The sequence below is a fragment of the Paramormyrops kingsleyae genome, chromosome 13 (assembly GCF_048594095.1).
Source record: "Paramormyrops kingsleyae isolate MSU_618 chromosome 13, PKINGS_0.4, whole genome shotgun sequence".
Classification (NCBI taxonomy): domain Eukaryota; kingdom Metazoa; phylum Chordata; class Actinopteri; order Osteoglossiformes; family Mormyridae; genus Paramormyrops; species Paramormyrops kingsleyae.
Genome location: NC_132809.1, coordinates 8797183 through 8822356, shown reverse-complemented (window position 1 = coordinate 8822356; position 25174 = coordinate 8797183). Strand labels below are relative to the sequence as shown.

At 40.8% G+C, this 25174-nt stretch overlaps 1 long non-coding RNA gene across 1 annotated transcript; it reads left to right on the top strand.

Moving 5' to 3' along the window:
- Nucleotides 1-1158: 1158 nt before the first annotated feature.
- LOC140578151 (uncharacterized) lies at nt 1159-24002 on the top strand. Its single transcript, XR_011982173.1, has 3 exons — nt 1159-1610; nt 19679-19849; nt 23851-24002. It is a non-coding gene; the product is annotated as an uncharacterized lncRNA (long non-coding RNA).
- The last annotated feature ends 1172 nt before the right edge of the window (nt 24003-25174 follow it).

Here is a 25174-nt window from a genome sequence, read left to right as displayed (position 1 = left end):
ACTTCACAAAGAGAGTAGCCGTCTGTGAATCGTTTAGAGTGTTTTTATACATCTATCACTTGCTCCTATAAAATAAAATGAGCAAACAATGCCCTGTCTGGCTTAATCTGACAAAGTCAATTTTTTAACATGCATGACAGGATTTTAAACTGCATGTAGTTCACTGGGCCCTGAGGTGCACAGGCACGTCGACGTCGCCTTGTGCCCTGAGCTTGCAGGGCTGCCACAGACTCATCCCAGTCCTGCTTTGGATAAAGAGAAGACATGATGTGTTTTTTTGTCCTCCTTTACAGATTAAATTGTGCTGGACACCAGTGGAATGTAGTAAACATAATAATTAAATTGCAAGATAACAATTATGTTGAGGTTAATTACTTTAATTAATTATTGACAATTATAAATTATACATTAATCACAGCCGTAGTATTTATTTGATACTCATGACCTTTGATAATCACAAATTTGCGGTATACATAATTAAAGGGTTTATGAAACCAGCCTGGCTAATTTTACACTTCTAGAAGGTTACAGGGTGTATGGAGCCAGAGGGAAGTTTTAGATGAGATTCGAAGAAGGTCTTGTCAAGGTTTTTAAGGCCGTTTCAAACAATATAAAAGTAATATGATTAAATATGTAAGGGTAGGGCACACGACAGAATCAAATAATAAGATTAACAATCTAATTACACAATAGATAAATCAGTTATTCTATAGACAAGGTTTTGTCAAAATAATATCTTTAGGTGTAAATGTGCAAGCTAAGGGTGTAGTAATTGTGTTATTATTGATTTATGTTAACTATGATTGCTTGGTTACAGAACATAAATCATTATCCTTCTGACCCGTCAGATTTAAGATTTCACCAGCGCCGTGGTTCTCCTGGAATGACTGCACCTGTTAGCAGTAGTAGAAATTCTAAACCACTACAAAAGTGACAGAAAGTGAGTAAAAACGGCAGTTTGACTTTATCTTCCTTGCATCACTGGGCATCGAGACAGAGGGATGACAGCCGTATCACATGATCCCATCATCAGCGGGACGCTTGCCACGGAATGGCTGCCCGGCGTCGCACACGGTCCAGCGCCGAGCACCCGGGGACCAGCCAGGTGGCGGGATTCCATCCCATCTCTACATGCCAGTGCTGGGAAAATAGCTCAGCATTAATAATAAATAAAACAAACCAGCCATGTAATGAAAATTACACCCTTCGAATTGTATGTTTCCAGACAACGACTTGATAGGTTTAAGGCTCCCTATCATTTTGCGCTGCAAACAGAAGTATCTGCTCATGCCCGGGCCTGACACTGTGACTCCCCCGATACCGAGAACATTAAATGGCACATCCTCTCAGAGGATCCCAGTGGCCGTGAGTCTAAATGTCACTTTAGGTAGCACTGAATCCCGGACTCAGATGAACGGAGGTGATGAACCACTAATGAATGACGGAGGCAAAGGTGAACCCTCACCGTGAAATATCTTGCTACCATTCAGTCCGGCCGCTTGATGCTCGTTAGGAATTAAACGTGAGAAACTGAAGGCCAAGACTGGTTTGGCAAACGCAAGACGCAGACAACCTTCATCTCCAACCCTCCAAAAAGCCATATTGACCAGGTAAATGAAAATTTGCTAATCTCAAAAAAGGATGATCTGCAGATCTATGTAATGTCATAAAACCGCAGATTACCCTGAATGCAGTTATATTATAACACATGGAAAAGTCAATGTTTCATTTAATCCAGTTTCAACTGAAGGCGGTTGTTCAGATGACAAACAGTCAAGAAAAGCAGAATTGTAGATCAATATCAAATATGCTTAATGTTGGTGTCATTTCTATATGCTTTGTAGGCTTTTGAACAAAGTTTTCTCAACAATGTTTTCTGAAAGGTGTCCAGCCCTGGAGAAATATTACCTTGGTCTGAGTAGAAATCATTTCTGTGAAAAGGTTCAGAATAATAGGAAGAAAGAAATTTGTAGGAAATAGGTATATATGTATGTTAAGAAATTAAAATGGTCTTCAAGGTATCAAAATGTCAGAATAATGAAGAAGAACAATTACAAGGTTAAGGAACGGGAGACAAAGTGGCAGCTGTAAAAGCAATTGATTCACAAGTCAAAAGTGTTGGTCCCTCTTTAAGGCTGTAAGCCTTCTAACTGCCTGTGATTTTTATGCAAACACAGAAATCCAATTTATTTCGTGCCTGAGACTAATGGTGCTTTCAACCTTAATTCCTGCTGCATAAAATTTTGCACAATGTAGCCCTATCAATTTGAGAATGGCAATTTAAACACGTCAATAATCATCCAGCCTTGTGGCTTAAACTTGATCAGACTCAGGTGGGGGTTGGGGGATCTACCGGTGTCTTCATTTCCAATGACGTTGCATCTTTTGGGCTGCAGTAGGATCGATAGGTTGAAGGTCGTGACAGGTTGAAGATTTATAGAGTGTGGAGAAGCGGCCTGCCATGTGCAGTGAAAAGCCAAGTGGGCTGGGGGCCCTGTTCACATTCTGCTTCACTCTGTGGCTTGGTCTTTGGCTGAAAGGTGACCTTCAGTACCAAGGGCAAACATCAGAAATGCAAAGTTCAGGTCCAGAAAGTACAAATCCAGACCAAAACAAAAACAAGATGGGTTTATTCCAATAAAAAAAAAAAAACAAGGAAAAACTGTCAAAACAGAAAAACAAAGGGATTGCAGGGAAGCTCAGAATTGGGATTTGGAACTAGATTGGGGGGTGGCAGTCTTATACAGAAAGGGCTGTTGGGTATGTGGGTCTTCGCAGCAACTCCCTAATTGGATTACTAAGGACTGGCTGAAGAGTCCTCACACCTGGATTTGAATAGCTGACCTAAATCCCTAGAACCTGCATACACACCGGTCCTTTGTGGATAAGATTGTGGATAACTAGACTAACAAGGATAACAAGGTCAGTGTCAGGACTGGGGAACACCTTTATACAAAGACTAAGTAGGGGGCAGAACGAGAGGCTGCTGAGGTGTGTTACACAAGGGCAGGAGGAACAAGAGGTAAGACTGATGCATAACAGGGAGAAACGGGTGGGGCAGATTGGTTGGGCGTGACAGTATCCCTGTGATGGCGGAAAGGTACACCCTGAAAATGGATAGCCAAATCAGCTACAGCTACTTATAAAAAAACAAATTAAAATGGCTGCACCAACATTGTTAGTTTCCCTTACTGGAAATTTATTAAACTAAAATTATCATCATAGTTAGGGATGCAGAGATTGCCTTAGATAGCTAATCAATAAAAATCAACAAAAGCACTTGTGAATGACTTGTTGTCAGCTATTCCCAGGGACAGGCTGGAAACTTTTGTCCTCCTGCAGTCCCGCTCCTTACTGGCTGATGGGAGTGTTGTACTGAGGGCAAAAGGGCGGCTAAAAATGACAACAGGGGCCAACAGTTCAAGGACTAAGTGTGGTGCATGAAATCTGTGATCGGCACAGAAACCACCAGCCAATTAAAGGAAGACAAACAAGGCAAGGTTACAGGGTCAACCAGCCGTTTGCATCTGAGCCATTCATTAGGGGGCAGAGAGGACTGAGGTCACATTATAGCCGCTCAACAGTGAGAGCTGCTCACTTAACAAAAGCTGGAAGAAAGCGAGGCACTGGGAAAGTAGTCTATAGAGGTGCCTCTTTAAAATAAGAGCCACAATATGCATGAGTTAGCTGGGCACAATGCTGTCACTAAGTCTGTATGACAAATCTGTGTACTGATGGTACTAGATAGATAGATAGATAGATAGATAGATAGATAGATAGATCTCCTTCAGTTGAAGGGAATAATCTTAAATTACAATAATGCAGCATTTCAGCTTGTTGATGTTAACATTACCACAGTTCGCTAGGGAAGCATGAAGTACTACGTTTTTAAAATATTTTTTTATTAGGGAGGGAATTAACACATGCAGCTAAAAATGACAAGTTATGTATAGGTTTGGGGTTTTGGGTTTGAAAGAAATCTGCACATGACACTGACACCTCCTCCCCCTCCTTACGAGTTTCCCAGCTGCGAAGGGCAGTTCTCAGCCTGCTGCCTGTTAGGTGGGTCAGCTGCAGAGTATAGGGATCTCTTTTAAATCATTTGTAGCAAATGAAATGACAAGTTAGTGAAAACAAAGTCCTGTGTTTCATACAGAATGAGCACTTATATCTTGTGGCCATCCACAATGATATGAATCGATTTGAAGAAACACAGACATGTCAGTTCTGGAGCTGAATTTTACTAAATAATAGTACAAAACTTAGGGTAGAACAAATAACTCTTTACAATGCATGACTGTGCATTAGCGAATAATGTATCTGCATTCCAGTGGATCACTATTGCTTAGTGCTGGCATGGTGCTCATGCTTGTGTAGTGTACCTCAGTGTTTCCCAACCTGTTTGTCACGGACCTACAGATAATCCACATTTTTGCTCCCTCCCAGCTCCCTGCTGGATAGTCCACATTTTTGCTCCCCAATTGGGAGAGAACAAAAACATGGACTGTCATGTGGGTCCCTGAGGACCGGATTGGGAAACACTGGTGAACATGCACTTAGGTTTAAGAGGTTCACATAAGGCTCAATTTAAGGGCTCGAAGAAGCAAGATTAACTTTTAATCTACCATTCACCGGGTCAGATTTATTTTATTTTTTTAAAAAAACACTTAAATGATAGGGAGTATATTGGAATAGAAAAAATATAATTAAACTGATGTATGATGCTACCCTGGGAGAAAATAATTTAAATCCGTGTAATCAGCATAAACTTTTGGTTTTATTCTGTTTTAGCAACCAAAGACTAGGAATATGCAATAATGACACCACTTTAAAATCTGCTGTGGCTACTATAATATTAACTGTCAAACCCCCAAAGCCAGATACTGCAGAAGCTTTCCAAAAGAGGCATTTCATTATTAATAGGTTTTGATGGCCTTCACACTGACCTGTTCTGTCCATCTAAATTAAACAAATGTACTGAATATAACATGTGGATGCTCATGACGCATTGGATTTCTAATGGAAATTGAACAATTGAATATAGACAAAAGGCTTGAATCTATATTATACCAGTAAATCTTTCCACACTACTTCTTCCTCTGACTAACACAATTTTATTAAAAAGTAAGATGTTTTCTTAAAAGAAACTGTTGCTTCATGAAGCTCATGTGTACTATGTGAAGACGTGTCTGTTTACTGGTATACAAGGCATGGTACAGGGTTTTTACTCAGAACCATGAGGGAAAAAAAATCAGAAGGAAGAAAAATACAGGGAACTACACTCACTTTCATTATGGCTAGGAAACCATGCTAATCGCAAACTACCTAGGAACCCATGCTAATCGCTAACTACCTAGGAAGCCATGCTAATTGCAAACTACCTAGGAACCCATGCTAATCGCTAACTATCTAGGAAACCATGCTAATAGCTAACTACCTAGGAAACTATGCTAATTGTTAACCACCTAGGAAACCATGCTAATTGCTAACCATCTATGAAACTATGCTAACTACCAGAACCCATAAGTTAAAATACTATTAGCCTGTGATAAGGAGGACAGATTGTACTGCAATTTGGTTCAAATGCTTAAAATTTACAGTCATGCTTTGGACGAATATCTTACAGCAGATGGATTCCTTTTGAATAATGATGTCTCCACACTTTAATTCATAGATAAAGTTGGAATTTTTAGAAAAAGTGCACCAAATTTAATGTAGACTAAGCTCTCATTGCAAACAATGACTGAAGGAAATGCAGTTAAGAACTTGTTTGGGTTAATAAAATGTTATTTATGAAAGGTTGCAAAATGGTATTAAGATTATGTGCTTGGATTCTGTGAGGAGTGTTGGGCATGGAAACAGGTAGCACATGACGATAGGAGCATGTTTGCCAGCCAGTCAGGTAGCGCTTTCCAGGTCCATTTCCTGTATAGGGTGCATGTTGCATGCATGCGTCAGTCGCATCACTGATGTCATGTCAGTGTTCCGTACTTGGGCTCAGCTAGGGATCACACTGCATCCGTACCGAACCCTAATCCGACTACTTGTGCTCTGGCCCATCTTATCAAGCGACCCAGGAACAATCACACTAGTCAAACAAACTGGACTTTGGGGGGGGGGGGTCTAACCTGCTCAGGCATGGTATGCATCGGCTAGTGTGAGTATACCCTTACTCATCTACGGGGTTTGGTAGCATGTGGCTGCTTGTGTAGTTAATACTAGGATAATCTACATTAGTCTGCTACATTAGTTGGCACTGTGATGACTGTTCCTCCATTTGGCAGTACTCATTATTCATGAATCCCACAAACTGGTTTATTTAAGCAACAGCAGCAGGTGTACGTGCACATGCGTGGGTGGGGGGAGGTGGACGATTAAACTATTCATATCTAAATGCTGAGCCAAGTTAAGAGTCAGAATTGTTCCCCATTAGGGCATCACCATTTGCTTATTCTCTGTGTTCTTTTGAATGGAAGGGCAGACCCTTTTGATCTCAGATTTACCAGAATCAAAGCCGTCTGGCTGACCTTCTTTCTTGCATTATTTGATAATGGAATGGATTATTTGCATGAAACCAACTGGACACAACCATTACATGGGAAAGAAATGGAACCTGGAAGCGTGCAACACGGGGGGGCAGCATGGGGGGGCAGCCATCTGATAACACCCACTAAGCTTCTCACATCATCATGCAGTGCATAGGGGAGTCCATAGACCTTCTATTTACTTGCTGTATCCTTTTACCTGCACATGTACGTTCAAAGGCAGATACCTTCTGAAAGTATTTAGGCATAAGAACATAAGAACTATACAAACGAGAGGAGGCCATTCGGCCCATCGAGCTCGCTTGGGGAGAACTTAACTAATAGCTCAGAGTTGTTAAAATCTTATCTAGCTCTTATCATCTTCAAGGCTGGTTTGCCTCGTGATACTTGTATGTTAAACACTCTGATCATAATTCCTGAATAGATGACTCAGTATTTGATTCCTCCCTTATTGAATTCATATAAATTTTTCAATATAGATATTTTAATGTCTTTGCTTTTATGGCTTCAAAGTTCCTTTTCTGTTCTTAAGATATTTTTAAACAGACACTTTTGGAGGTAATGGATACTTGTCAATACTTATTGTTACCTTTCAGTAAAACACTTTCAAGGTGTTGAAGGTAACTCCTTCCCATTGAATGCTAAACCCATTATAGCATCTCACTCAGCATGGCCCCTCTCTCTTCCTCACTTTATCCTTTATTTTGCTGGTGAATATTGTCCTTTTGCATAATTGATTATGGGAACAGTATATGTGATGGTGGACTTGTCAGCAAGATATTCAGAGTCCAGGCCAAAGGCGTGATGATTCATGGAAAATCTCTGAGCCCTTTCGGGAACGTGACAGCCTCTCTATGAACAGAACCTCGGGTTGGGGGCGGGGGGGGGTTTCATCTAAGGGAGAGCAAACAGTCAGAATAAAGATGTGGTCCTACTATACGCTTCCCAAATATCAATACCGGATGTACGTTGCTTAACCTCACGCTAAGAAAACCTCCCGTTAAGGAAGTCTTTCTACACAGGACAAATATTCTTTTTAAAATATTTAATGTACTGTCGGTCTCACGATGCATTTGCTCCTTTACTTGTTGTAGAAAACAAGACAGGTGTGTCTGCATTTTAAAAGACTGTCAGACACATCCAAGCCCCACTGCATGCATACTAAATGATAATGGCCCATATGCCACCATATGGCAGGCTGCGTCTAAGCGATAACTCCAGGACGGCACCAGTAAAGGTTGTTTCCATGCTGGGCTACAGCTGTATAAACTTTGGTTGTTCATTCCACTTACTAGAGAGAAGAAGGAGATATTAAGAAAGTAGTATTCATCCAGAGGACTTCTTATAGAAATTATCTGAGGGAAAAAAACAGCAGCGTGATGTTATTGAGACACGGGTGGTGCTTTGATCAGTCAGGGGAACATTGATGGTCTGAATTCTCAAGTTGAATTCAAATTTAAGGTACTTTAGGAAGCCATGTGGATGACAACAAAACATCTTAATTATAAAATGGTCTTTAGATAGAAGTTATTATTTTCCTATAAACAGTTCTTTAAATATTCATGAAAATAATCTCTTCAGTCTGTTGTAGCATGTTTCAAATTCTAGTTAAAGCTGAAACCAGCACTGGGTAGCAGATCATCCTGTGTTAGTCCGTCAGTCAGACAGCCTGTCCATCAGTCAGTCCGTCAGCACATCCATCAGTCAGTCATTCCATCCATCAGTCAGTCACTCCATCCATCAGTCAGTCAGTCAATCAGTCCATCCATCGGTCAGTCCATCTGCTCACATACTGTAGGTACAGCCCAGCACTCATAATCAAACATGTGGTGTCAGAACTCACGGTCAGAAACACCTTGGAGGATCTCATTAAACCAAAGCGAGCATCAGAAAACCATTAGAACACTTTGAAATATTCTATGTTTTATCTGTCTTTATATAAAATCAGGTACATAGGTGCCTACTGAAACATTCTGTGTTTCGGGAACAGGCTTCTGTGTGCCAGAAATGGCTGCACGATTCTTACAGTACGATGAATACGTCTCCAAGCAGTTACAGCAAAATCCTGTCACAGAGAGGATGAGAAACTCAAAGGATAATGCCATAGCCTTTGCTGCAGTTTGCTTGCAACTCTTCATCATATTTTCCACAAACACACACTACAGGTCTGCAACAGACAGAATTTAAGCATTTTTAATAACTTAGTTCCCAACAATCAACACATCTATTTTCCAAAACTATTTAACCTATACTGGGTCACAGGCACAAGGCAGGGAACAACCCAGAATGGGGCACCAACCCATCACAGGGCACCCGCACAATTTGGTAACTTCAATTACCTTTAGTATGCTATTGGACTGTGGGGGGAAACCAGAGTACCCAGAGGAAACCCCACAATGACACGGGGAGAACATGCAAACTCCACACACATGGAACCCTGCCAGAGACTTGAACCCAGGTCCCAGTGGTGTGAGTGCTAACCACTGCACCATCATGCTGCCTGCAAGCAACACAACCTTTGTAAATATGTTCTGAAAGTAGTGCCCTCCCTGTTAACCTGGCCAGACGGTTGTGTGATGTTCGTATTGGTAGCAGCCATAGTCTTGAAGCTACCACATTTCAGGGCAGATATTCTATGGAGACATTTGTGTGGGTGAATATTCTGACAAGGTTTTTACATCGCTGGGCTGAAATTCTCAGAAGGTCACTCAGAGAAGTCAAGAAAGGGAGGACGCTGCATATCGGCACTGTTAATCATCAACCTGCCTGTCTCCAGAGCAAGGTTAGAGAGAAGTCATGTATCTGACTCACAGTGATGGAAACCACAATAGTGTTCTTTGCAAAGGACCTTGTTTGTGGGAGTTCAGTTTAGTCACCTAAAAAACACAAACAAGAGATGTGAGTCATTCTTCCACCTACAGATTACACTCTTTAGTGGACTGCAACCATTATAACTCACAACAAATTAAGAGTAAAAGTAGCATTCATTAGACGGGGATACTTTAAACCTAACTTCTTTGCCACAGAGAAGAATATATCACCGCCCCCCAGTCTCAGTGCTTGATCACATCTGGCAATACCTAGTATGTCTCTATAAAGTTTTATTTATGGCTGACAATTAATAAGCATCATGGATCTGTCCTGGTCCATCCCTGAACACCATCATTGAAAACCAGCTCAGGCATTCTGATATTTTGAAGGCTTCCTATCGGGAAATAAGAACAATGCCGGTAACATCCGACAAAGCCGTGCAGGATCCAGCAAGGCTGCTGACGCTCATGGGGGCGGCTCAGCAGCCTGTCAGGCGCACTCATGTAAACCAGCCCTCCGAGACCTTGGCAGTAAAGCTCGTATGAAGGAGAATTCTTTAATGTTTATCCCTGGTTTGGTCAGTAAATCAGGATGCTGGAATATAAAGGTTTAGAGCAAGTATTATTATTGTTCTTGTTGTTCCTGCTAGTAACATGAACAACAACAATAATAATCATCATCATCATCATCATCATCATCATCCATTACATAATGTACCATTGTGCTGGCTCACCATCTAGCACTGTTGCCCCACACCCCCCAGGATCGTGAGGTTGAATCCTGCCCTGGCTCTGTGTGTACGCAGTCTGCATGTTCTCCCCATGTTGACTGGGTTTCCTACAGGTTAATTCTATCCAAAGACGTACAATGGCATCTCTAGATCACCTGTCGCAAATGATTGTGTGTGTGCCCCCTGATAGCCCCGCCCCCCAAGGATGGTCATCTATCTCCTACCTTGTGTTCTGTGATTCCTCCAATATGCTCCCTGCACCCCGAGGTGGAAAGTTCAGGTCCAAAAAGTACGAATCCAGACCAAGGTTTTGTTTCAACAAACCAGTTCAGTATAAAGAGTCACATTGACAGTTAGTAAGCATCATGGAGTTGTCATTGTCCACCCCTGAACACCATCATTGAAAACCAGCACAGGCATTCTGATATCTGATAACTAGTTGGTTGAAACAAAATTTTGGTCTGGATTTGTACTTTCTGGACCGAAACTTTCCACCTCTGCCTGCACCCCTGTACCAGATAAGTGGTTTAGAAAAATGATGGATAAAGTGCATCCCCTGCCCCTAAGCAGTCATGAGCATTCCTAACATAAGATTAAATCAAACCATCCAAAAGTATTACTATTATGCAATTATAGATACTGCCATTTCAGCATTTATTCCTTTTCATAATGTGATTATCCAACAATGAAACAAAACACCACTCCAAATGGTTCAACCTACTGTTATTGCTGCATTAATTAAATCAATTTAGCGTGCTTTCCATAAATACTAAGAATCAGTGTAACCATTTTTAAAACCACTGTATTGCTTCAGTGATGCGAACGCCACATTTGCATAGTTCATTGATCTTTTTTTCCCTGTTTTGATATCTGAAGAGGGATAGGAACAACTGGAAACCAGTGATGCTGAAGGAATTACTACTTACCCCATAATCCAAGGAGACACACATAAAGGAGAAGGAACACTCTATGATGTGACATTCTCAGAAGATGCCAGGAGGGCGGATCCCCCATGAAACTATCATGGCTGCAGTACAGTCTTCCTTTGTTCACACCCAAAAACTGGCACTTACACAAACACATACTGGCCTTGTAGTCTTAGGGATCGTTGACCTGTACGTGTCTCCGGACAAAATGTGTATAATGACGTAAAGGTCCACCAAGACCAGACTGACATAGATGTCTAAATAATATTTTTTTAAAAACTATGCCAATAAGATCACGGACTGTGATTTGATGTGGAGCGTTATGCTGGATGAAGCATTCTTTCAAAATTGAAGACCCCTTTTAGTATCGATCCTTTTGTTGAAAATGAATTGTTATATGGCTGGTATCTTCACATTCCGGTTTACGCAATTGGCTACCTTTTCCAGAGTGGCAAATGTGGTAACAGCTGGATGTAAATCAAAGCAGGGCATCGTGATAAGAGTAAGGATGAGGAATAAAGCTCAAAGCCAAAGCTGTTGTGTGGATTACCGTTCAGGAAGAACGCAGAGCCTGCTGTTGCACGCACTTGCACTTCACTGTATTATTTACCATAACGTTTGCATTTTTTTATTTTGCAGTTGCTTTTTGTCCGAGGATGTCAAGGATTAGGTGTAAGTTCTGTATGCTAAACTTCCAAAGAGTGACAGTTATCAAGTACAAGATGGTTCTGTGGAGCCCAACATATGAAAAGCTATTCAAATAAGTAACATTATATGACCCCAGGCTGAAATAACACGTGCCCCCTACTTAAGATTTAAGCCTGGCCTGCGGCTGCTCACAGCCCCTGGCCTCACCGGTCATAAGCCCATCGGTTCGGTACTTTCTCTCTAGGAAGGACGGGGTTAAAGCAATGGGGACAGATGGGCTGGTGATAGAAACCATGAATGATTTTTCATCCCATTTATGCTTTTTATGCCATTATTGTGGCTTTAGCTTCACTCTGTGGACATCCAAGATGATTTACGGCAGTGCCTAAAAAATCTAATAAAAAAAACATTACTGCAGGGAAACATGGCACCACCTCCACAGAGATTTAACCTAGAGCCCAGGCCTAAAGTCACAAGACTACTTTGCTACCAGTAATTATGCAGCGTTTCACTGTAAGGCAACTTAGTTAACAGCTAAGAACAGTGAGCCTGACTTCCAACTCTGCAGGTAAACGCCAATATGTGGGTGATCTGTACCTTGTTTGTGAGCCAGGAGATGTTCGGCAACAGAACATCCAAGAAGAGACGGGCCTCGTTATCGATCATCCGTAGGTGGCGCGATAGGTGTGAGCACGTACAGTCATGTCAGGTGTTGCTTAAAGGTTTTATGGGTATTTCTCTGCGAGCAACATCCCCTCAGTTACCACGGTAGCGGAGCTCCAGGGATGCCAGGGCCCCAGTGCTGCCCACACACAGCAGCGGCACAGTGTGCTGACAGGAGCACAGCGGATCAGAGTGTGCCGTGCCACTGTACAGTGCTGGCATCTCCTGCTGCTTCCTGGTGCAAAATTAAAAAACCATGAATATTTAATAATGTCCTTTTCATAATCAGATTTTTTTTTTCCCAGCAAATGAATTTGAATAAGTGCCATTTCAAGTGATGTAATGAAGGTTTGAAGTTTACCTTCATCCAAAAGACTGGACTATATTATCAGGCACCACCCAATAAATTAATGAATAAATGTCATTAATGGGGTGAAAGACCATGTAAAAATCAGACACTGAAACCCATTTGTGACCACTTCCTGTGTGTATGAGCATTTCCTGTTTATGAGCACTTTCTGCGGCTGAAAAGAGATGACTGACATTAAAAAATACTCAGCCAATTAAGACAAATGCCAAGGTTTTAATCCCTAAGTATACAATGAAGACATTGTTCTATCATGAGATTTCCTAAACTGATGACTTGACTAAAGAATTAGTTAATTAAGTACCAAGAATGAGAACATGAGAGGATTAGGAAATTATGTGATGTAGAAACTTGCCTGAATTTGAATAATTGTCATGAACCACAGGATGAAGGCCCAAAATGCAGATGTTTGGGTGAACAAAGGGGGGTTTTATTGAAACCAAAAACTGAATTGAACTAAACAGGGGCTGGAAAACAAAAGGGACTGTGAGGGACAAAATGGGAGGTCGCCATTGACTTTTAAGTTAGTACAAAACTTATATATCACATGAACAGAATTAACTGAAACGGTCCTTAATATTTGATAAAAGCATGTTATGAGTTACTGCCTTCTGCTTTTTCAGAATGAGTAGATATACTTTCAGGAAGTTTATTCTGATCAGACAGACTGGATGTAAGCACAAGATATTCTAAAAGTACTATATAACTTCAAAGATTCAAGGGTTTTATTTGTTACATATGAGGTAACAATGTATAGTAATTTGTTTAATTTTTAAGCAAAATATCATATCCCACTATAATATGTAGTATTAGATGCAGTTTCATAACGCATAACCACATATTATAGTTGAGAGTAAGCAAAAGTAGATATGCATCTCCGATGGCGTAGGAACCGGGAGGGACGTCTACCCCCAATATTTGTTTTGGCATCATTCATCCCCCCCAATGAATTATTAAGTTGTGTCTCCCCAAATACCAAACTGAATCCTACGCTGTTGTGTATCTAGCACAAACAAAAGATGAAAGTGTAGCATTGTCACATGCAATCAACAGGCTCTCAGAACTGTGGAGCACTACAGGATTGTCTGGACAAGCCAGTGGGTGTTATCTGAGTGTAAGAGTTCAAAAGGCCAGTCCTGTTTACAATAACCAAAAAGATCTGTGATTGGTTGATTTGGCCCAGCCTTGGGCCAGGGACTGAACCTGCTATTCAACACCGGTGATGTTATGAAATGAAGATGAGGTTGCTGTAGAATATATTCCTGGTTCCATCCATCCATCTATCCACCCATCCATTTTCTATACCCATTTGTCCGATACAGTGTTGCGGAGGTCCAAAACCTACCCTTGATACTGGGCTATCCCTGAAACTATGGGTGCTGTCCCAGAAACGATTGGAGCACCCCAATAAAAGTAAATAAATATTTAAATAAATTTGGGTTCCTTTTTTCATTACTGTCTTGTGAAACTAGCAAAATGACAGTCCATGCCCAGGTACGCAGTGTCCAAGGTCCAAAAATAACACACACAGATTGGATGTCTCTGACTGATCTGTCACCCTAGCAGTTGGCCCTCTGATCGAGCACTGCCCATTGTACTTTGTTTTTTTCCTCTTTTCACTGGATTGAGATTCCTCTTCGCAGTGCACCACATGCCGCCGCGTGCTGTGAGGAGCCTTGGTGCTGTGAGGAGCCTTGGTGCTGGCTTGCACCTTGACCCACGCTGTGGAGGGAGGGGCTTGCCCGATCCACCCGTGTCTCCGAACAGAGTGTACATTCCCACCGTGGCTTCCAGCCTCATGCCAATACTTCACCCTGTGTTACACCAAACGTTACAAATGTGTATATATTTCCATCCCCGTATAGATGCCCTGTGCTTCCCGGGAAAGGCTCCAGCTCACTGCAATGCACTGGTAAACCATTCTGGGAGATGGGCAGATTGGTGTACGTGTATGTGTGTGTGTGTGTGTGTGTGTGTGTGCCATAATGCTTTAAATAACTTCTGTTTTTCAACTGGTTTTAAAACGCTTAAGTGCACAACAATTCAGTGTAAAATGTCATATTGTGATGTTTGGGAGCTCTTTGCTTGAATACACCATGAATTGAATGAAAACAAATCATACACATTGATAAGATGTCAACAGTGCAAACATCCAGAATGCTTCAGTGTGTATAAATTATTTAGCACACTGAATTAATGAATCATTTTAAAGAAGTTGTTTGACTCAAAGTGCTATTACAGCTTTTAATCTGAAGGCATAGATACTTTTTATTGCAAACACTATGTGATTAATTCCAAAACACGGAGAGTAGTAAGTAATTCAGTACTCCCCTAGATACAGACCATGTTATTGGCATTAATCTGCTTCTAAGTGGGACAAAATATCCAAACACCATCCCAAAACTTAGTTTTACTGCGAAACGACCCCAATTCTCTGAGTAAGCATGTGATTAATTCGGCCTGTGAACAACAGAAATGTAGATTTTTTTCACTTTTAAACCTTCAAAATAAAAGCACGTCTGCCCTGAGAATTCTGACCGACTAAAAACCAGCTACAGAACTGTTTTGTCCAATACGATATGCAGATAACTAAAGCGCATGCAGTATTAAACTATCAACACAAGCACAACTCTATTAAGGGCAATAAATCTCGTGCTTTGGAAATTACACACCGTGATGCTCCATAACATGGTGGGGGTATTTTTTCCTTTTAATCCGCGCCCTGCATTTGATTGAATATGATGGGAACATTGAGTAAAAGTGCCAAAGAAAGAGGGCAGAGGAGGGTAACAGGGAGTCTGTTTGAAAAGGCACATCTATTTCTGAACCAGCGGCTGTGTGGAAAACAAAAACGCGTTTGTACAAAAAAAAAAAACGGGAGGGTTGGAAATTTCTAACCACGGGGTCAGCTGCTGATGTCGATTTCAGAACAGAGACAGAGATACTCGCTGGATTTATGAAAAGATGCAGGTTTATTTTTAAAAACAAGGACACTGCAAAAATCATTAGACTGAGCCCTTATAGTTGGACTGATATGAGGAGAAAGCAGAATCCAGAAAGCCCTTAAAGGTCTGCCGGCTTTTCCACCCCAAACGATTCTTATAGTTTTATTTATTAATAAACATCTACGTGCAACTATTTTTAGCATGCATTAAAATAATCATCTTAAACTAGAAAATACAGGAAAACATCAGCTTCTACAAATCCAACCCATCATACTGTAAAGAGTCTTAAATGGACTGAAAATGGAGGTAAACATGTAAGATTGCAGCCGGAATCTCACTACTTGATGCTCTGAAAAAATAGGCAGATGGCTCATATTTCCCACTCAGCATCGGCTCTGGCTTGAACGGTTTCTACCCATGTGTGCGTGTTGCATGGCATTAATAACAGCTTTCTGATTAACAGTACTGTTCAGTGCAGCATAATAATGTTTCCAGTATTCACAGTTATTGTTATTGCACTACTCCATGTAGGCATAAGATCAAATGAATGAATGAATGAATGAATGAACGAACTTTAGTTTATTTGCTTTAAAACTACAGAGCCATATTAATTACCTTAATTTCAACTCATGCATGCAAGACTTGACAGAACATAACTCTTATGTAAGGTGGGAAGTACCAGCATTCAATTTTATGTTAATTTAGTTATTCCAAAAGGCATGAAATTAAATTTTATTTATTCACTAAAAATTGTATAACTTTAAAGTGGAATTTTTTTGTGTTCTATATTCAAGTTTTCAGTCAAGCTGAAAAGTCAAGCAAAGAAATTAAAAGTCAACAGTCCTCGGTATAAGAGCAGTACATAAGCATCTGATTTCCATCACAGGCAGAAGGAGCTTTAAGATGAGATTTCTTCTTCCCCTTGAACATCAGTTGCCAGCTGGCAAGACGAGACCTGTCGGCAGTCGTGATTAATCAGTTTAGCGTGTGATGAATTCATATGGTCATATGTTCCAGCAGGCATGGACAAATTCAAACAATTCCCTGGGAACTCTGATAAAATGGATATTCATCTGGAAGTTTTGTTGGGATGGATGCTGTATTTCTAAACTGGATATCCCCTGACCGTTTGTGCCTGGAATCTGTCCTTGTTGTGTTTGTGCAGATTTCCTCCAACAGTCCAAAAACAAGCAGGTAATTAAGTGAATTGTGTTTGCAAATTGTCCATAGTGTGTGTGTGCGTTTGTGCATGAGTGTGTGTGTGTGTGTGTGTGAGCAGGTATACCTATCCTTATAGGGACGCAATGTCCCCATAACGTGATAAATATCATTTTTTTTCCCCTTATGGGGACCAATTTCCTGGTCCCCATAAGGGAAAACTCTATTTTATAAAAATCGGTGACTGCTATGAAAAGACTAAAAAAGCAAAAACTCTTGTATTTTGCTTGATTACGTATGGTTATGGTTAGGGCAGGGTGGGGGTTAAGGTTGTCATAGTTAGCTTTAGCATTTTTCCCATAGAAGTGAATGAGCAGGCCCCATAAGGATAGATATACCTGACATGTGTGTGTGTATGTGTGTGTGTGCGTGTGTGTGCGTGCGTGCATGTGTGTGTGTGTGACTGTGACCCTGTGATGGACTAGCAGTCTTTGCTTACTGCCATGTATCTTCTAGGATCAGCTTCAGACCTACCGTGGTCCTTTAAACAGTTAGGATAAGCAGCTTTGTAAAATGGACAGAAACCTGGGTGTATTACAGAAGGTAATTGTATATCACATTTAAATCTTGATAAAAGTGGAAAAAAACAGTAGGATAGAGGATTATGATATGAAAAGTTGAAAACAAAAAATGTGGAAAATATGCAGTACAGAAATATGGTGGTAAATTACAGTTAACTAGAATGACATTACTAATGCACTAATGCAGTTTAACCTGGCTACTTCTGTATATGTATGACAATATGACGTTTTAATACCTGCCAACTGTAGTTCATGCTAGATGCTACAATCACTACCCCCATGATTTAAGAAGAACAATGTAATTTGAGGTAAATACGATGATTAGGTACAATTATATATAGCACACAATCAGTTGAAGTAGTACTGGAAATTGTACCAAATTAAGGAAATTGGCATTGTATAGGTACAACCAGCTGTTCTTTACAAATACACAGGTATGATTTACAAAAATTGTGTTGGGCATCACTCCCCTTTACCATTCAGTTCTAAAAATTGATGGTAATATAATGATAAAAGGAAAATCAAAGTGAAAATATTTAACATTTGATGAAATGTGGGTTGGAAAAGAACTGTACAGTACGGCACATTCCCCAGTGATGAAACAACAAGCATGCAGTCTCAGTGTTTGCTATTTCTACCCAGTCTGTAACTAATGAACTAGGAATCCCAGAACAAAAATCCCGTGAGTGGTTGGCAAGATACCCTGAGGAGAAGATGGTATGTGTCAATAATTGAAGTGGGCCAGTACTCACTGGTACACAGTACCAGCACCTCTTTGTTTCTCTTCAGAGTACCGGCACCAACAATATCTATTGGTACTGAATAGCCGGCACCCAGTATTGAATAACAAGGGGAGTACCAGCTCCTGGTGCTGAATAACAAGGGGAGTACCGGCTCCTGGTGCTGAATAACAAGGGGAGTACCGGCTCCTGGTGCTGAATAACAAGGGGAGTACCGGCACCTGGTGCTGAATAACAAGGGGAGTACCGGCTCCTGGTGCTGAATAACAAGGGGAGTACCGGCACCCGGTATTGAATAACAAGGGGAGTACCAGCACACTGTACTGAATAACAAGGGGAGTACCAGCTCCTGGTGCTGAATAACAAGGGGAGTACCGGCTCCTGGTGCTGAATAACAAGGGGAGTACCGGCACCCGGTATTGAATAACAAGGGGAGTACCAGCACACTGTACTGAATAACAAGGGGAGTACCAGCTCCTGGTGCTGAATAACAAGGGGAGTACCAGCACACTGTACTGAATAACAAGGGGAGTACCAGCTCCTGGTGCTGAATAACAAGGGGAGTACTGGCACCCGGTACTGAATAACAAGGGGAGTACCAGCACACTGTACTGAATAACAAGGGGAGTACCAGCTCCTGGTGCTGAATAACAAGGGGAGTACCAGCTCCTGGTGCTGAATAACAAGGGGAGTACCGGCACCCGGTACTGAATAACAAGGGGAGTACCGGCACCCGGTACTGAATAACAAGGGGAGTACCAGCACACTGTACTGAATAACAAGGGGAGTACCGGCACACTGTACTGAATAACAAGGGGAGTACCAGCACCTGTTTTTTCCCCCACTTGAAGCAACTGGTATGTGTTTAGAATATTCTTCCACACAGAATTCAGGCCCAGGATATTTTCTTGCCTGCAGCGTTTTCATAAGACAAACTACTATTCTGAGAAAGATGATCTAAAACCATCATTTGATGAGGTTTACTATGTGCAGGCACATGTACAGTATGTGCAAACACTTGGATTTAAACTTTTTTTGTTCCATTTTAGACGGGGGGAAAAAAGTCTTAATCCTAATCCAATCATTTCAATTCCCTCATCTCCGAGGAAGCTGAGTGCATGGAGAGTGGCATTAGTGAAGATCTTCAGTAAGGTTGGAGGCAGTGAGCTGCACAAAGTAATCCCTAATTGAAGAGCCACTCTATCCCAGTCAGCCCCTTTTTCCAGCAAAATGGCCCCAAAAAGCCAGAATCTGTGATGGAGCTGAGTAGATCAAACAGCCATTAACGTTTAGTAGGAACTATTGCAGACCTATTTTTCTTTTTATTTCTCTCTTTTTCTTTCTTCATGCATTTATTTTTATTCTGATAAATTTTCAGTCATACGTTATATAACAAAATGTGCGCCATGCAGCACTAAAAAGACTCACATTGCACACAAAAAAAAACATTTAGATGGCCCGGAAGGGTATTTCTGTAAGAAATGTCAGGCAAAATCAATAATTAATGTTCATTTCCACGCCGCTCATGAAATAAGGAAGCTGACATGCCCTGCGGATGTTGCAGTTAAATATCCGGCTGAGGGACAAGGAAGAGCCGACACTCCTCTTCAGCTGGACGAGAGAGACAAGCAGGGAGATGCAGAACACAGCACATCTGAAACCGATCAGCAAACGAACGATCGTTCAGAATCCCTATGGCAATTATATGTGTCCTTCCTGACAGCACACTGCCACGGTGAGTGATGAAACAGCGGCATGCCTTTTGGAGTTCTGCAGTTGGCGCTCCTCAAACCCATCCAGCGCCCGCTTGTTACTTCTGGAACTGAACACGGCGGCGCGCCTTGCACAAAAATTCCCGCACGTCATGCCCCAGCATTAATTGATTATTAATCCATAATCAAGGAAACATATGTTTTGCATCTTTTTAAGGCTACAATTTTGATCACAAGACATAGAAATCAGGAAATATAATGCTGCATAGAAGAAACGCGTTAGGCCAACATTTTTCTCCTGAGCTTAACTCTTGACTCATCAGCTAACCTCACAATAGCCCGGCTGCTCAGTGCCACGCCGCAAGAGTGGAGGCAGGATGATTCTAGGATGATATTTCACCACATTAAGAGATTTTACGCTTCAGAAGGAACCACTCACTGAAAGCTCCATATTTATGCATTAATGATTGGCTAATGCAGTCATTTCAACTTGTAAGAGATTCACTTTAGTTCGAATCAGGTTTTCTTTTCTCAGATAGACATTTAACTCAAGATGGTTTTGGTCAGGAAACTATGGACTTACCATACTTTTAAGGGTCTGATACTTAAAAAAAGTGTGTGGGATTAAGCAATGTTCAACTGACAGGAAGCAAAAAAAAATGTATATCAGCAGACAAAATTTTAATCAAGTTTACATGTGTAGCCGATTCATACTAATGTCAGTGGTGATTTCTGTATTTTGTGTACTTTTAACCCTTCTCTCAAGAATCATCTTACGGTTTTTATAACAGATAACGGCTAGTTAATGTATCGACTGAAATTCCATCTTCAGATGCATTTTTCAGTATGCACTTGGCCACTTCCACTTTTCTGCATCACAGACACATTATAATGCAATAAAAAAATTGGCTCTGATCTAAATTATAGAGAAAGGGAATTAAAAGCCTTAGGGTTTTAGTTTAACAGTGTGGATGTTGGTAAATTTCAAATCAGTTTCATTTGCATATCAATTTCATTCCCACAATCATCTTAAACCAGTCCCAACAATATAGCCCTCCTTGCAAATATAGAGAATATTCCAATTTTCACAGCATTAAAACCTCTGGGCTATTTTGGTTGTCCGCTTGGTCTCTGTCCATTAAGTTGTGCATTGTTTACTAAGTGCATGAGAAATGCACCCCAAGCTGCTTCCTCATTCTGCAATAGCCTTTAAAAAAACACAAAACTGCAGTGCTGATGTGAGAACAAACTTGAACTCATATTTCACTCACTGGCGGTTTGCAGTAGCCCTCTGATCAACTTTCGGACCAGGAGGGGCTGCATTTTTTAAGACCGCAGAGTAAAATGCAATTATCGCTCCGATACATCGCGGCTGCAAACTGCACCTGTCCATCCTGCGTATTGCATTTTAATTTATCGCCACTGACCCCAGTACCATTCAACGTTCAGTTGCACAGTGTCCTGCAGGGAAGATCTGCAGATCAATATATAAAATGATACATCAGACAAAAAGGGGGACCTATTTCCTGACTCACTCTCTTTTATGCATTAAAAAAATAGGCGTGGATTTACAGGACCTGAAAAAAAAGGAAACGCCAAATTAGGAAGCATTGTAACTAAGCACAAACCATGAACCCAAGTGATGGGGAAAACGTAATATGGTCTGACAAGTCATCTGCTATTCTTTTCCTACATCCCAGTTGATTTCTGTTGTTAGCATTTATACAGTATAAGAATAATCTCCATTGGCATGGGCTGCATCCTTGTGAGAATCGTTAGGTCCAGTGATTGCTCTACATGGTTATATGATGAGCAAGGGATATGGGAACCTTTAACATGACCAGGTGCTCCATAAGCTTTAGCATTATTGACAGATTATGTTTCCATGTTCCAAGATGATTGTGCTAAAAATTCAACAGCTGAACAATTATGTGAAGTTTTGGAGCACAGAGTGCAGATTAGATCAACACCTTCTTCTTCCCTTCAGAGAAGGGAAGAGGCTTTTCCTAAAATATGACCCTCAATCCCACTAGACCGTTCAGGACTTGTGTGACTGCATTCCAAGGATGACTGAAACTGTTCTGAAGACAAAGGGTGGCCCTGCTCCTTATCAGGTCCTAAATGTATCATTTGGGGTTTCTATTTTGCCCATCCCTTCAATCTCTATTGTTCACATAATGCCCAAATGTTCTTTAATAGCCATGCACACGCCAAAGGACATTCTCAAAGATCATAAGCTTGAGTGGAACTGTAAAACATATTTTCACCAGATACTCCACTTCTTTTCTGCAGTCCAAAGAAATACTGTTTTTGCATCTCTAAATTATCTGTAGTTTATTATCGTGTGTGCAACTTTATGCACTGTGATGGACTCTGCCTTCCTTGGCTCACAACAATACTATACTGCATGGATGGATGGATGGACGGACAGACTATAAACATGGTCTCTTTTCACATTTATGCTTGGTGAAATTTGCACTTCAATCCTCAAAGCCAGTCAGTTCGCCTCAGATGTCACTGCAGCTGCCCTTAAAACTAGAATTACTGCAACACCGGGAGCCAGGCTTTGGCAGGATGTGCCACTGCTTTTGTTTATTGGGATATTGCTACTCTGACAGCACAACTATTAAAAAAACAAAACTACATGTTCAACTGCAAGACCAGCAAAGTGACAGCAGCAAAGATAACACATTACAAACTATTTAAGAACCATGCTGAATAGCTTCAGGGACTCCTCTTTGCAGACAGCAGTTGTATTAGCCATTGACAAAGGTCCTGAGTAGTTTCTAGAACTCTATTTCGTTATTTCAGGTATTGACAGAATTACTGCAGCTTTGACTGTCAAAACATTTTCACAGCTGCATGTGTAATGTGGAGCATATATCCAGTCTGTCCATATTAATAAATAACAATGAGAGATGCTTATTTTAAGGGGCTGAAGTATCTAGTTACCATTGTAATGTAATACATAATTAAATATATATGCATTACCATGTGTCTTGCGCCTTTGTCCGTAACAAGGCAGGCGATCTATTTCCTACCCTTTATTCACTTACTAGCAAAAGCTTGTTAATCCAACACTGCTTAACTACCTTCTAGAAAACCGTAGTGAACGTAGCTAATCTTCCCAACAGCATCTAACAGTGGGATGTCCTGGCAGCTTTCGCTCTGTCTTCAGTCCCATGCCAGCAGAGGGCAAAATGGTCACCTCCACCATGTGGGGGGGTGGGGGTTAAAATAAAACAGTTCATCACTATACAACCTAACTGAAGACTATCTTGTATGTCCAACCTATTTAAAACTGCAATATGATAACACAATAATTTAGCATTAATAAAGTAAATGCTTTTTAAATGTCATGTTTTTTTTTATATATTTGGGCAAAGCAATATACAGTGTTTCACGTTATATTTTAACTGATTTGTAGTGCTGGACATTTACTGTATTTCTCTTAACATCCTTTGGACACAATAACATCCTATATCTCAAACCAATATAACAAACAGCACATGTCTGTATGTTTTACTGATATTCTTGCCGTTATGTTATGTAGGCCTGACCCCTGACAGGATGCCCTTCACACACACACACACACACACACACATTTGTACTCATATCTTTGTGGGGACCGTTCATTCCTAGGGGTAAACACTGAAAACTTTAATTCCAACATGACAACCCTAACCCCTACCCAGCCCTAACTTTAATCATAAGTAACCTCTGATATTTTTAGTTTTCTGATTGCAGTCACAGATTTTTATTAAACTGAGGTTATTCTTGTGGGGATCGATAAAATGTCCACATAATGTTAAAATAACAGGTTTTTATCACATTCTGGGGACCCAATGCAATATATACACATACATAACCACCCCCAGCGAGCACACACACACACACAATGATACAATGTGGGGAATTCAGAAATACCAGCTAGTGTCCGGTGACCCTGAACAGCATAAGCCCGTAGAAAATGGATGGATGGATGGATGGAGTGATGGACCAACACCATGTCTTTGTGCTACAGGAGGACAATGCAGTAGCTGGAGGGCACCCATATTACACAGCGAGAGCATATGCAAACTCAAAATACAGCGCAAGGCAGGAATCAAACCCCCAATAACAGAGAAACTATCCAGTTTAATTTTCTTGACAGAAAGCATTCTGCAATGCAGTAGATGTAACGTAAACTGCAGTCAGTGTTGACTTGTGTATGTTGTGCATTTTGTTATTCTGGTTGATTCTGAAATATTAATTATTTTTATTAGCAAAAAATAAGCCAAGCATACTTTTCCTCAAGATGAAAAATAAATTAATTCCACTTAAAATTCTTTTTTGTATTTAATTAATTCCCTTGCCATATTAACAAACTTAATGCTATACAGTATTTATAACTCTCCTGTAAAACAAAGTGTAAAACAATGTTATGGTGGCTTAAGGAGTTCATCTGAAATATAATATGCAGACGAAGTAGATTTTAATTTATGCCCTGCAGAACAGCAGTCCTTTTCCAGGTTCGAGGAGACCAACATCACCAGCGTTGTGTTAATGTCTCTTTACATTTCTACACAAGCAAACTTATCATAGTTTCCCATCATCCACCACTAGTCACTTACCCACAATCTAGCTCTGCTAAACAAAATGCAACTCCGTCTGATTGGTCACCAAAAGTGCATCTTGAGGCCTTGCTGTTGACCAACTCTTGAGACTCCAAAAAAAGTATTCAGCAATTTTTAGCTGCAGCTTTATTAATCCCATTTGTTTAATCAGACACAGTACTTGGTAGATATCAAAGTCCATTAAATATGAATGGCAAATATGTATCCATATGAGGACAAACACAACTGGTAACTTTTTTTTTTTTAACAAAGATCTACTTTCATTTTGCTCATAAACGCATGACGGTGGGGGCGGGGGTCACCGCAGTAGATGACTACAATCAGAGGGACAATGGAAAGATGATTAAAAAAAGATATTACTAAAGAAAGACAAAGAAAAACGCTGCAGGCTATTAATCCAATTGAATGTTACACTGTTCCTACCACACAGCATGAGCCCCTCCCTGTGGTACAACTGGCGTCATTAAGACCTTGTTAGGGAAATGTGAGCATGTGGGGGGCATCCTGGGGGGGGCGGGGTAAGCCTGTGGCTAATGGGCGTGGCAGGCTTATGCTGACCATGCAGTCTCCAGATCACATCAAGCATGGACTTAAACACTGAAGGTCTGAAGGTGTGGTGCTGTGGAGTCAGTTCTTGTTCTAAATGAATAATGCTTGAAATATGTTTAAAAGATAACGTTTTACATTAACTGCACCTTCAGAGTGCCTTTATAAACCATTCATAGATCATTC